Source organism: Ictalurus punctatus, unplaced genomic scaffold (genome assembly GCF_001660625.3).
Source record: "Ictalurus punctatus breed USDA103 unplaced genomic scaffold, Coco_2.0 tig00064105, whole genome shotgun sequence".
NCBI lineage: Eukaryota > Metazoa > Chordata > Actinopteri > Siluriformes > Ictaluridae > Ictalurus > Ictalurus punctatus.
The window spans coordinates 30,001-41,298 of NW_026521155.1; the positions used below are offsets into that span (position 1 = coordinate 30,001).

General features: G+C 36.5%; 1 long non-coding RNA gene across 1 annotated transcript; it reads right to left on the reverse strand.

Annotated features, from left to right (window-relative positions):
• Positions 1-6,502: 6,502 nt before the first annotated feature.
• Positions 6,503-10,885, reverse strand: LOC128632513 (uncharacterized). Its single transcript, XR_008396137.1, has 2 exons — positions 9,142-10,885; positions 6,503-7,292 (listed from the first exon to the last, which is right to left on the reverse strand). It is a non-coding gene; the product is annotated as an uncharacterized LOC128632513 (long non-coding RNA).
• Between the last annotated feature and the right edge of the window lie 413 nt (positions 10,886-11,298).

An 11,298-nucleotide genomic window follows, 5' to 3' on the forward strand; every position in this document is an offset into this window, starting at 1 on the left:
TTAGACATTACAGATCTTACTCGCGCTACACTCTGTATCAGCGCGTCTACACCGCGCGTGACCAGCAACGTGTCCTCGTTACTAACATGTCACTTCCGACAGAATTTACACTGCAAGCGCGCAGATACAGCATATAATGACAAACTTAAATTAAACTAAACCTTTTGAACAGCTTGCACCAGTTTCCCCTGCCCCTTACACACAGTGGAGCATTTTGGATATAAACATAAGTTCAGTTCAATTCAATTTTATTTGTATAGCGCTTTTTACAATAGACATTGTCTCAAAGCAGCTTTACAGAAATATCAACACGGTATACAGATATTAAAGGTGTGAATTTATCCCAACTGAGCAAGACACTGAGTGGCGACGGTGGCAAGGAAAAACTCCCTAAGATGTTTTAAGAGGAAGAAACCTTGAGAGGAACCCGACTCAGAAGGGAACCCATCCTCATCTGGGTAACAACAGATAGTGTGAAAAAGTTCATTATGGATTCATATGAAGTCTGTATGGCGTTAGGAGCAGCCGTAATCACACGAGTTGAAATTCATGTTAGATGCTCTGTTGTCATCGATAGCAAAGTAAGCAGGATAATTGTTAGTGTAAAGAAGATTGTACTGCTATTCCTCCTAAGGCCACATCGACTGGAGGGGAGAAGAGAACATATTTATTCATTCATTTATCTTACACAAAATTTTATTTTCATTAATAGTTTGTTTACGTACACACAGACACAGACACACGCACACGCACACACACGCACACACACACACACACACACACACACACACACACACACACACACACACACAGTCGGGGCCAAAAGTCTGAGAGCACTAGTGGGAAATGTTTCTATTTTGCATGTTTTTATTATTTAATTTTAACATTTTCATTCGAAATTGTATTATTGACTACAACTTCAGTAAAAAAAAAAAAAAAAAAAAAAAAAAAACGGAGAATCTTTAAAATATTTACAAGAGATTCAGAGTTTCTTAATGTTTACAATTGCAGAATTAAAAGAATATATAAATATCCAATATATTAAACATTTACTTTCTTTGTTTTAAATATTAATAAATTCTAACCAATTTATTTCAAAATGTAAGAGAAAAAAAATCCAGATTTTCAATGTGGTCTCAGACATTTGTGTGTGTGTGTGTGTGTGTGTGTGTGTGTGTGTGTGTGTGTGTGTGTGTGTGTGTGTGTGTTTCTGTGTTCTACTATACTGTATTCTTACCTTGCGCAAAAATATATATACATTATAGGAACATTTGATAGGTTGTGTTTTTAATCTATAAAAGGTATTGTCTTTTTAAATGATGACAATTTACAAGGGATATTAATTCAATCATAGTGTACTGTAAAATGAGATTTTTTTTAAATACTTGAAATCAGTTTGATACTTGAAATCAGAATTTCTTACCTTCTTTGACATAGATCAGAAAGTCATTTCTTTGACCCTTTAAACTCTGACCTGTCCACTTGGTGTATCACTAAATGGTTATTTAGTTTATTTAAAAGGCAAATGCACTTTGTGTTCTTCAAATGCAAATAAGTTTGACTCAAACGACAGTCTACAGAAAAGTTTAAAAAAAACATGAAGCAAAAAGCTTCCATTTACATTTTATACATACATAAATATATACATATATAATATAGGTATAGGTTTTATCCAGCGAGATAATTGATTTATGAATCAATCAATGTCTGATTCATAAAAACTGATGTACAAATGTGTGACGCAAAAGCAAAAATGTCAGGCTAAAACTGATGTGACGGATCATCCAGCATTCCCTTTAGTCATCTGATGATGCATTTATTATAGATTCTCCTTCAAACATTGTTTAATTGACTTTCAGAGTTAAGAGGTTTTCATTTTTGGCAATGAGACACAGAATCATTAATGTGACAAAACATTAATAACTTCTCCATTTGAACTGTTAAAATGTGCAGATTCATTGTATTTCAATATGAAACTGTTCTCAAAAAACATTAGACACCAGGATAATATTCATTAATAATAGCACCTAATATTCATTAGTATTGAATTTATTAAAACACTGTGCTATTCTATCACACACCTTTGAATCATGTTAATTTAAATACTATAGTTATAGTACCTGTCAGTGCCAACATCCCCACAAGATTTCATAATGTAATGGGTTTACATTAATACTACATGAATTGATCACGCTCACTTTATATAATTCAATCTTGTAATTAGAAACTTGTGTAAATTAAGCTTAGCATAAGCAGTGTAATCATGTTTTGATGAGAAATTTAATATTTCTTTGTAAACTATAAATCATATTTTTTCTCAAATCTAGTCTACAGCATGTTCCATGTTTTGTTGAAACATTGTAATTGTAAAGTGACACTGGTTATGAGTAAGGAGCTATATAAGTTACACATATTGTTATTATTATTATTATTATTATTATTAACAATAATAATAATAATAATAATAATAATAATAATAATAATAATAATAATAATGTATTTATTTATTATATATTTTAACTGTTGAAGCATATGTAATTAAATGGTGATTTCAGTGGTGGTAACACTGTATATAGTGCCTTGAATCCAATTTCAGGTGTTTTGGAGTTCTTAATGATCTGTTTTAGGAAAAATAATATATTGAATACAATTTGCATTAGGCTACGCAAAGCAGCTGGAGTGCCGATCTTATTTGCTTCTGCAGGATGTGTTTGAAAAAGAACTTAACTAATTCATGGGGCAGCTGCGCAATGCATAAAATCATGCAGATACAGGTAAGTATTTCAGTAAGCTTCAGTTAATATTCACACCAAACATCAGAATCTCAGTGATCTCAGTGATGATGGTATGAATGTTGGTGCCAGACGAGCTGGTTTGAGAATTTTAGAGGCTGATCTGGGATTTTCACAGACAGCAATCTCTTGAGTTTACACAGAATGGTGGAGAAAAACAAACACCTTGTTGATGAGAGAGGACAGAGGAGAATGGACAGACTAGTTCGAGCTGACAGAAAGGCTATGGTAATGATAATTCTTTACAAGTGTGGGAGCAGAAAACCCTCTTGCAACATACAATACGTCTAGCCAAATGAGGTGGATAAGCTACAACCATATTAGGTTCCACTCCTGTCTGTGAGCCAAGAACAGGAACCTGAGGCTAGAGTGGGTGTGGACTCACTGGAACTGGACAGTTGAAGCATGGAAAAACATTGCCTGATTTGATGAATCTTGATTTCTGTTGTGACATGTAGATGATAGGGTCAGACATTGGCATCAGCAGCATGAACCTGCCTTGTGTCAACAGTCCAGACTGCTGCTGGTGGTATAACGGTGTGTAGAATGTTTTCTTTCTATTATGTGATCCTATGTGAACCTTTGCTTTCAGCATATGGTGTGAACCCCTTGGTCAGAAATAACCGAAACTAAACATTTTCCCTGTTTTTACTGTTGATCAGTCCTGCACATCGGCTTGTAAGAATTTTAGCTCGTTTCTCAGTACAGAACAGCTTCAGCTCTGGAATGCTGGTGATTTTCCTGACATGAACTGCTTGCTTGAGGTCCTTCCACAACATTTCTATTGGATTAAGGTCAGGACATTGACTTGGCAAATTCTGAAGCATGAATTTTATTCTCTTTTAACCATACTTTGGTAGACCCTTATGTGCTTTTTGTGCTTAGGGTTGTTGGCCTGCTGCATGACCCACTTTCTCTTGAGATTCAGTTCACAGACAGATGTCCTGAAACTTTCCTTTAGAATTCACTGTTATAATTCAGAATTCATTGTTCCATCCATTATTGAAAGGTTCTTATAAGTAAGGTTCTTATGCTGGAATGTAGTGTTTGCTTTCTCCAAACATAACACTTCTTATTTAAACCAAAAGGTTATATTTTTCCACACAAAACATTTTTCCAAAAGACTTTTCCATGTAATCATTAGCAAACTGCAGATGGACCGCGATGTTCTTTTTGGAGAGCAGTGGCTTTCTCCTTGTAACACTGTAATTCACTCCATTGTTGTTCAGTGTTCTCCTGATGGTGAACTCATGAACATTAACATTAGCCAATGTGAGAGAGGCCTTTGTTTGCTTAGAAGTTACCCTGGGTTCCTTTGTAACTTCAGGGACTTTTACATGTCTCACTATTGGAGTAATTTTGGTTGGTTTCTAATAAACATACTAGGTTCTCTTTTTTGATTAAATTATAGCTAATAGTAACTAGTGACCTAGACGTATTAGGTGTAATTTATGCACTAGTCAAATATTAACCCCACCCCATCCAGTTAATAGTTATAGTTGAAATGAAGCTATCTGGCAGCCCGATATTCAGGTCTCCCCCTCAGCACTTACTGTAAAACAGCGGTGCTACAGAGGCGCAGACCACATGCCGATTCTCTCTCTCTCTCTCTCTCTCTCTCTCTCAATGTTCCCTAGTTTATAACTTATAACCTTGGAACCCAAAGTTTCCCCCTTTTTAATGTAACTTAGTTCCATTTAATTTTGTGCCAGATCAACAAAAAATCCTCCAGTATGTTTATCCCTGAAAAGAAAATGAAACAGAACACACACACGCTGCTTGTATAATAGAAAACAGTTGACCTGTGTTAAATGACTCAATGTTTTTAAGTCTGTTTTTACATCTGTTACGCTTCCGCCGGTGGATGGCGCTGTGTCGTCGAAGCGCAAAGACTGCTGCAGAGCGCGCGTGCACGAGACTCTGACATATGGACACGCGCGGCTCGTTTGTTTTGATTTACTTCCTGTCCAGGTATTGGCTTATGTTCGAGGGTGTGTCTTTATTTCTCCAGGTGTCTATGCTTTAGATAATTATGTTGGTTATTTAAACCCCTCGTGCGGCTGCGCACTTCGCGCAGTATTATAGTTTGTAACGTTAGTAGTGTTTAAGGAGTATAGCTTTAGCGCTGTGTTAGAATGCGTGTAGCATGCTAGCGGTCTCAGTTCCATGTTCTGTTTTCGAGTAATGCCTGGACTGTAGTTCCATGGTTGATCCAGCTAGTCCTGTTCAGCATAGACCGCGTTTCTTGTGTTCTGTTAGTTTGTGTATCAATAAAGACGGCGCTCCTGCGCTTACTTCCTGCTAACTGTCCTGTGTCGTTACATCACACTCCTGTCCAGTGAAGTGATTATTTGGTGATAATAATAATAATTTTTATTATTATTATTGCAACATAGTACATGCGGTCATGCACATTAGGGTTAGTGTGCTACATGGGATACACAATAGTCATTACAAAAGTCATTAATGTACTTTTTGAATTCTAAATGAATAGTTCAATTCATATTTTGCAGAAACTTACTTTATCTAATTCTAAAGCATCATTGTTATATTTTATTCTATCAAACAGTGAGATGGCAATATTTTGATCGGTGTAGAAGGCCTCACTGGGACATTTGGCTTACATATTGGTAGACATATGCAAATTTAAAAAATATATACATGTAGGAAACACTTAAGAGACTTAATCTATATGTAACAAGAAAATGTAGGAATGGGATAAGCTGACTTAAACATCTAGTTATCTAGTTGGTGGCTGTGCTCAGGTGGTAGAGCAGGTTGTCTGACTCGAAGTGTCCTTGGGCAAGACACTGAACCCCAAGTTGCTCCTGATGTCAAGTTAGCACCTTGCATGGCAGCTCTGCTACCATTGGTGTGAGAATGGGTGAATGGGAAACACTGCTCAGGTTAAAAAGCACTATATAAGTGCAGACCATTAGTTATGTCAATATTTGTGTAGGAAAGTTCCTCATATTCAGAGTAGGGCTAGGCAGGTGCTCAAGTTGCTATGATTTAATAAAGCAGCATGTCAGTTACATTTATATTTTTAAATAAGAAGTCATTCACAGTGCATATACACTATAAAGAAAACAGTCACCCACTATTTATTTGATTGCACATTGTGCTAATCTGTGTCACATTTTTTATTAAATTAAAGAGACCAGAGTGGGGCGCACGGTGGCTTAGTTCTCAGCACGTTCGCCTCCCACCTCCAGGGTTGGGGGTTTGATTCCCACCACAACCCTGTGTGTGCGTAGTTTGCGTGTTCTCCCTGTGCTGCTCCCCCTGTCCAAAGACATGCATGGTAGGCTGATTGGCATGTCCAAAGTGTCTGTAGTGTATGAATGGGTGTGTGAATGTGTATGTGAGTGTGCCTTGCGATAGACTGGTACCCTGTCCAGGGTGTACCCTGTCCTGTGCCCTATGATCTCTGGGATACGCTCAAGGTTCCTGTATGATAGGAGATGTAGAAAATGGGGGTGGATGGAAACGAGAGTGAAATTTCATTATCCTGAGTATCCAGTTACACAAATGGAGAAGTGAGTTTAGATTTGGCTAAATAAATCATACAATCTAGAAACAAACAAGTGGGATATAATCAGTGGTTGATTTTAGACACAATCATTCCTGATATTATTAATAATTCTGCTGTTGGTTTGAGTTGAGCACTGACAATCAAATTAAAAGAAGATGAAGCTAGCATTTAGTGGTTTGTTTTTTTTTTTGTTTGTTTGTTTTGTTTGTTTGTTTTTACAGTGGAGTGATGAGAAGAAATCCTCAGAGACTGCTACAGTGTCCTCCCAGGAATCCAGGGCTAATCATAGGCTGAAGTGTTTCAGAGACATTCTGGACATTTTTTCTGTTTCTGAAAGCAGGACCTCGCACTCGCCGCGCAGTACTGGCCATTATCTTCTATGGAAAGTAGCTAAGGTTTGTCCAAAAAGTCGCTAGATATGTCGCTAGATGCTTTAAAAAAAAAAAAAAAAAAAAGTTGCTAAAGGGGTCTGAGAAGTGGACCGAAGCTGTCCCTGTTAAAATGAATGAGTGAACGGCAGGAGGAGGAGGGGCTGCAGCGGGGAGTCATATTTTGAGTGAAAGGATTGTATTCGTGTTCTTTTGAAAATAAACCCTTTAAAGTGATTGTTATTTTTTATTTATTGATGTTTTATCATTCAAGCACTTTTTAACCACTTTTTTAACATTAAAAAAAATATTGGCTATTTTCAAGGTTTTCCAGTACTTAAATTTCCAAATGCCAAATTCAAGCACCTTGTACAAACCCTGTGGTAATAATTTTTCATGGATACATTTCCCAAACAAACAAACTAAAAAACTTCTAGTACTTCTAATTAATAAACCTATAACATCAGTTAGCTAGCATTTTCAAGTGCTAAACCCAAACCTCACACATTTGATGTTTTTTCTTTCTTTTTGTTCTTTGAACACTTCTTCTTCTTCTTCCGCTTCTTCTTCTTGTTGTTTCAGATATATTTCTGCCACCTGTAAGTCAGAATGACAAAATTCTTGACTGTAATATCACTCAGGTAAAAGAAATATATCAATGAATTAATAAATAAGTAACAGTAAACTGATTTTCTGCTATTTTCATGGAACTATTAATAGAGATTTTAGTGTATTTAATACAAATTATATCACACTGCTGTTGCACTCTAGAATCTGATAGGTCAGAAGGTCTGAAGGTTGCAATTCATATCTCAGGTTTATATTAATGTGCTCATTGTAATAAGTTATCCTTTCTATGATAGCAAATCATTCACAGAGACTTCTCTGGCAAACATTCCACATAATCAAAGTCTAATAATAAACAGATTTGTGCTATACTACTTTAATAAAAACTTTTAGTCGTTGATATGGTGAAGCTATCTATAAGGAGGTGTTTATTTAAGATTTATGGAAAGAGACTCGGGCCACAGATTTCTCCAGATTCTGAATTTTTTCATGATATGACGTGCTGTAGATGATGAGATATTCATAGCCTTCACAATTTTACATCGAGGAGCATTATTCTGAAATTGTTCCACAAATTGTAGATGTAGTTTTTCACAGATTGGTGTACAGAGGCCCATCTTTACTTCTGAAAGACTCCGCCTCTCTAAGATACTCTTTTTATACCCAATCATGTTACTGACCTGTTGCCAGTTAACATAATTAGTAGCACAATGTTCCTCCAGCTGTTTCTTTTTAGTAACACTTACTGTTCCAGCCTTCTGTTGCCCCGTCCAAATTATTTTGGGACGTGTTGCGCCCATAAATTCAAAGTTACCTATTTTTTTCCTTTAAATGCTACATTTCCTCAGTTTACACATTTGATTTGTTTTTTATGTTCTACCGTGAATAACATATGGGTTTATGAGATTGCAAATCATTGCATTCTGTTTTTATTTACATTTTTCACAACGTCCCAACTTTTTTGGAATTGGGGTTGTAGTACTTCCTCCCATTACCCAGGAAAGTGAGATGTTGCTGTTTACAAATGTCAACATGTTTTTGATAATTATTGAGCATCACACCAAAAATTAATTAATGAGGACTGTCACCAAATTTCTGAAGCTAGGCCAAACATCCTAGCACTAGTTGGCAAAAGTTAGTTTAGCATTTTTTGCTATGTGCCAAATTTGGTCATACAAATGGAGCAGAGCTAAGATCAGATAGCTGTTTATGAGGAACTGTATGTCTGATCAAGCTGAAATTTGATATGGTAGATATACCGTATGTGCTAATCTATAATAGATTCTCATGATGACTTAATTACTGAAAAAAAACATGCCTGTCATTGGCCAATCAGATATCAGATAATTGAAAAGTTTCCCATTAGGTTATTGCCACAAAACTTGAATAGAAAGTTCAGGGATGGACCTCCTAGTATCCAATGCAATCTCGCTCAAATTGGCTACCTGGGGCGTGCTGTTCATGTTTATAAGGGTCAGCGTTAAGTTCAAATAGCTGTTTCTCAGGAACCAAAATGCCAATTGAGCAGAATTTGCTGTGCACTTTCTGCTAATCTGTAACTGAATTACTTCAAAAATGTCTGCCTTCTGCCAGTCGGCTTTCAGCAGGTAGGTTACACAACTAGCATTGAGCCATCATCACAAAATGTGATATGCATAAGTATGTTCACATATGGTCTCTTTATTGTTCTATGAATCTTGACAAGAACTGGCCACTGGGAGTGCTATATGCAGGGAGTGTTTGGACAGATTGCCTCTTATCGCTATATTACTATTATTATTAGCAGTAGAAGTAGTTGTATTATTATTATTATTATTATTATTATTATTATTATTATTATTATTATTATTATTGCAGTAGTAGTACTGATATTTCCTACCGTTTTTTAAGTTTCATTTTCCACCTCTGGTTCTGTAGTCCAACAGATCTGACGCACTGAAGGCTGGGCATTGGTAGATATCGTCTATGATGAAAAATTAGTATTATTTATTTATTTATTTATGAATCTACCATACATGTCATGAACACAAACCTTTTGAATAATTTTGTCCCTCACAGTAGGGTTCATAAGATACTCACTGATGTTAAACTTCAATCTCAGAAATGCCCTCTTAGTAACAGGCACTAAAAAAAATTAGCAATGTTGATATTTAGTAGCTGTTGTAAAACTTAATTTGACTTCAAATGTATATGAAATTGTGAACTGGATATAAAAGTGTAGCCTGGAACCCCATAGACTTCCACTTCACAGAGCGTGAGAGCCTGGATAACATTGGGAATGATGATGTTCACATAACGACCCCTCATGTTGCAGGTGTAATTTGCAGAGGCACCAGCAGGGATGCTAGAGATAACAACACATCTGCAGGGGGAGAGAGAGAGAGACTTTGACTTTTAAAATATAATTTATTCTACAATTAAAAAACCTTAACATACAGAACACATTGTTTTAACAACCATTACCAATTGAAAAAGAGATTCTCGCCTCTTATAAGTCACCCCTTTGTTTACACACCATTTCTTCTCAAACATCGGAAGATCACCATTCATTTGGTAAAATTCATACTTTAATCTAATCCTAGACTCAACCAAGGCCTTAAATAATTTAACCATGTTTACTTCTTTCCCTTCTGATCCCATTTTGTCAGCCTTCCAAACGGCTAATTTTGCTTGACCGACCAAAAAATTCGAATAGGTACAGATTTCCTGCCTGTGGCGAGAATATCTACCCCCATAAATAAACCCTGTTTTCAAGAAAATGATCCCCAAACTACGAAACATTGTATACAATAGATTAAAGAGCGGAGATAGTTTACAACATTCACAAAAGACATGAAACACAGTATCGAGTTCATCACACAAAGTACACAGTGGAGACGGTGCATATTTACATTTAAACAAAAACACTTTTGTTGGTAATGCACAATGTAAAATCTGCCACTGTATGTCACCAGACTTTTTTTGGTAGAAAGTTCTTATACAATAACCGCCATGAAGGTTCATTATCTCCCGACTTCAAGAAATGAGTCCTCCATTTTGTATGCCTCCTCCCCCTTAGATGTCTGACAAAGTCGGACTTTACACAGGAAATATATGCATTTTGTTTGTTCACCATGGAAAACGGAAGACTTTGCAAGCCTTTAAAGGATAACAACATGTTTACATTGTCTCCATTGTTAATTTGAGCTACCTGTGGAGTTATGTACACTTCTGGAAAAAAAGACCTTTGTGTTACCACCGGACATAAATTTGGTTATATATTATCCCACAAACATGCAGGAAAAGATGTTTTCAAATCCTTTAATATGTTCCCGACTATTCTCTATGATCTACCAGTAATTTTTCTAGTTAGATTCTGTACTGAAAAACATTCTCTATTCGACAAGTCAAACAGGTTTCCAACTTTAGTTATCCCAGCTAAAACAAAGTTAGAAATTTCAGTGTTGGATATAATGCATTTTTTTAGAAAACCAAGGACTGTGCAGAAGTGGTTCATCAAAACCAAAATGTTCTTTCCGCTCCGACTTAAAGTAACCCCAAGCTTCAAGAACCGATCCATAAAACCTTATCTTAAACATGTCTTTTACCACATTTCCCGAAATCAGAAACATTTGTTTATCAAAATCCACCTTGTTTTTTCCACGTAGAATGGCAAGGCCAAAGCTAATCCATGGTAGAGACTCCGATGAGTAAAGCAGTTTTTGGGCAGTCTGCAACCTCATGGATTTCACCTTAGAGGCAAAATGAATTAATCCCTGACCGCTATCAATTGTAGGGAGACACAGTACCCCAGGGGGGAAGCCAATGATGACCACTACAAAAGAAGTCTACAAAGGCTTTTTGAAGTTGTGACAAAAGCTCTTTCGGAGGGTCCAACACGGTTAGACGATGCCACAGCATTGAGGTGGCTAGATTATTCACCACCAGCACCCTGCCTCTGTAGGAAAGCTGGGCTTGAATCCACTTCCATCTCTGGAGCTTGCCTGTCACTTTTTCTACAAGTCCTTCCCAATTCTTGTTCATGTGCTGTTCAGTC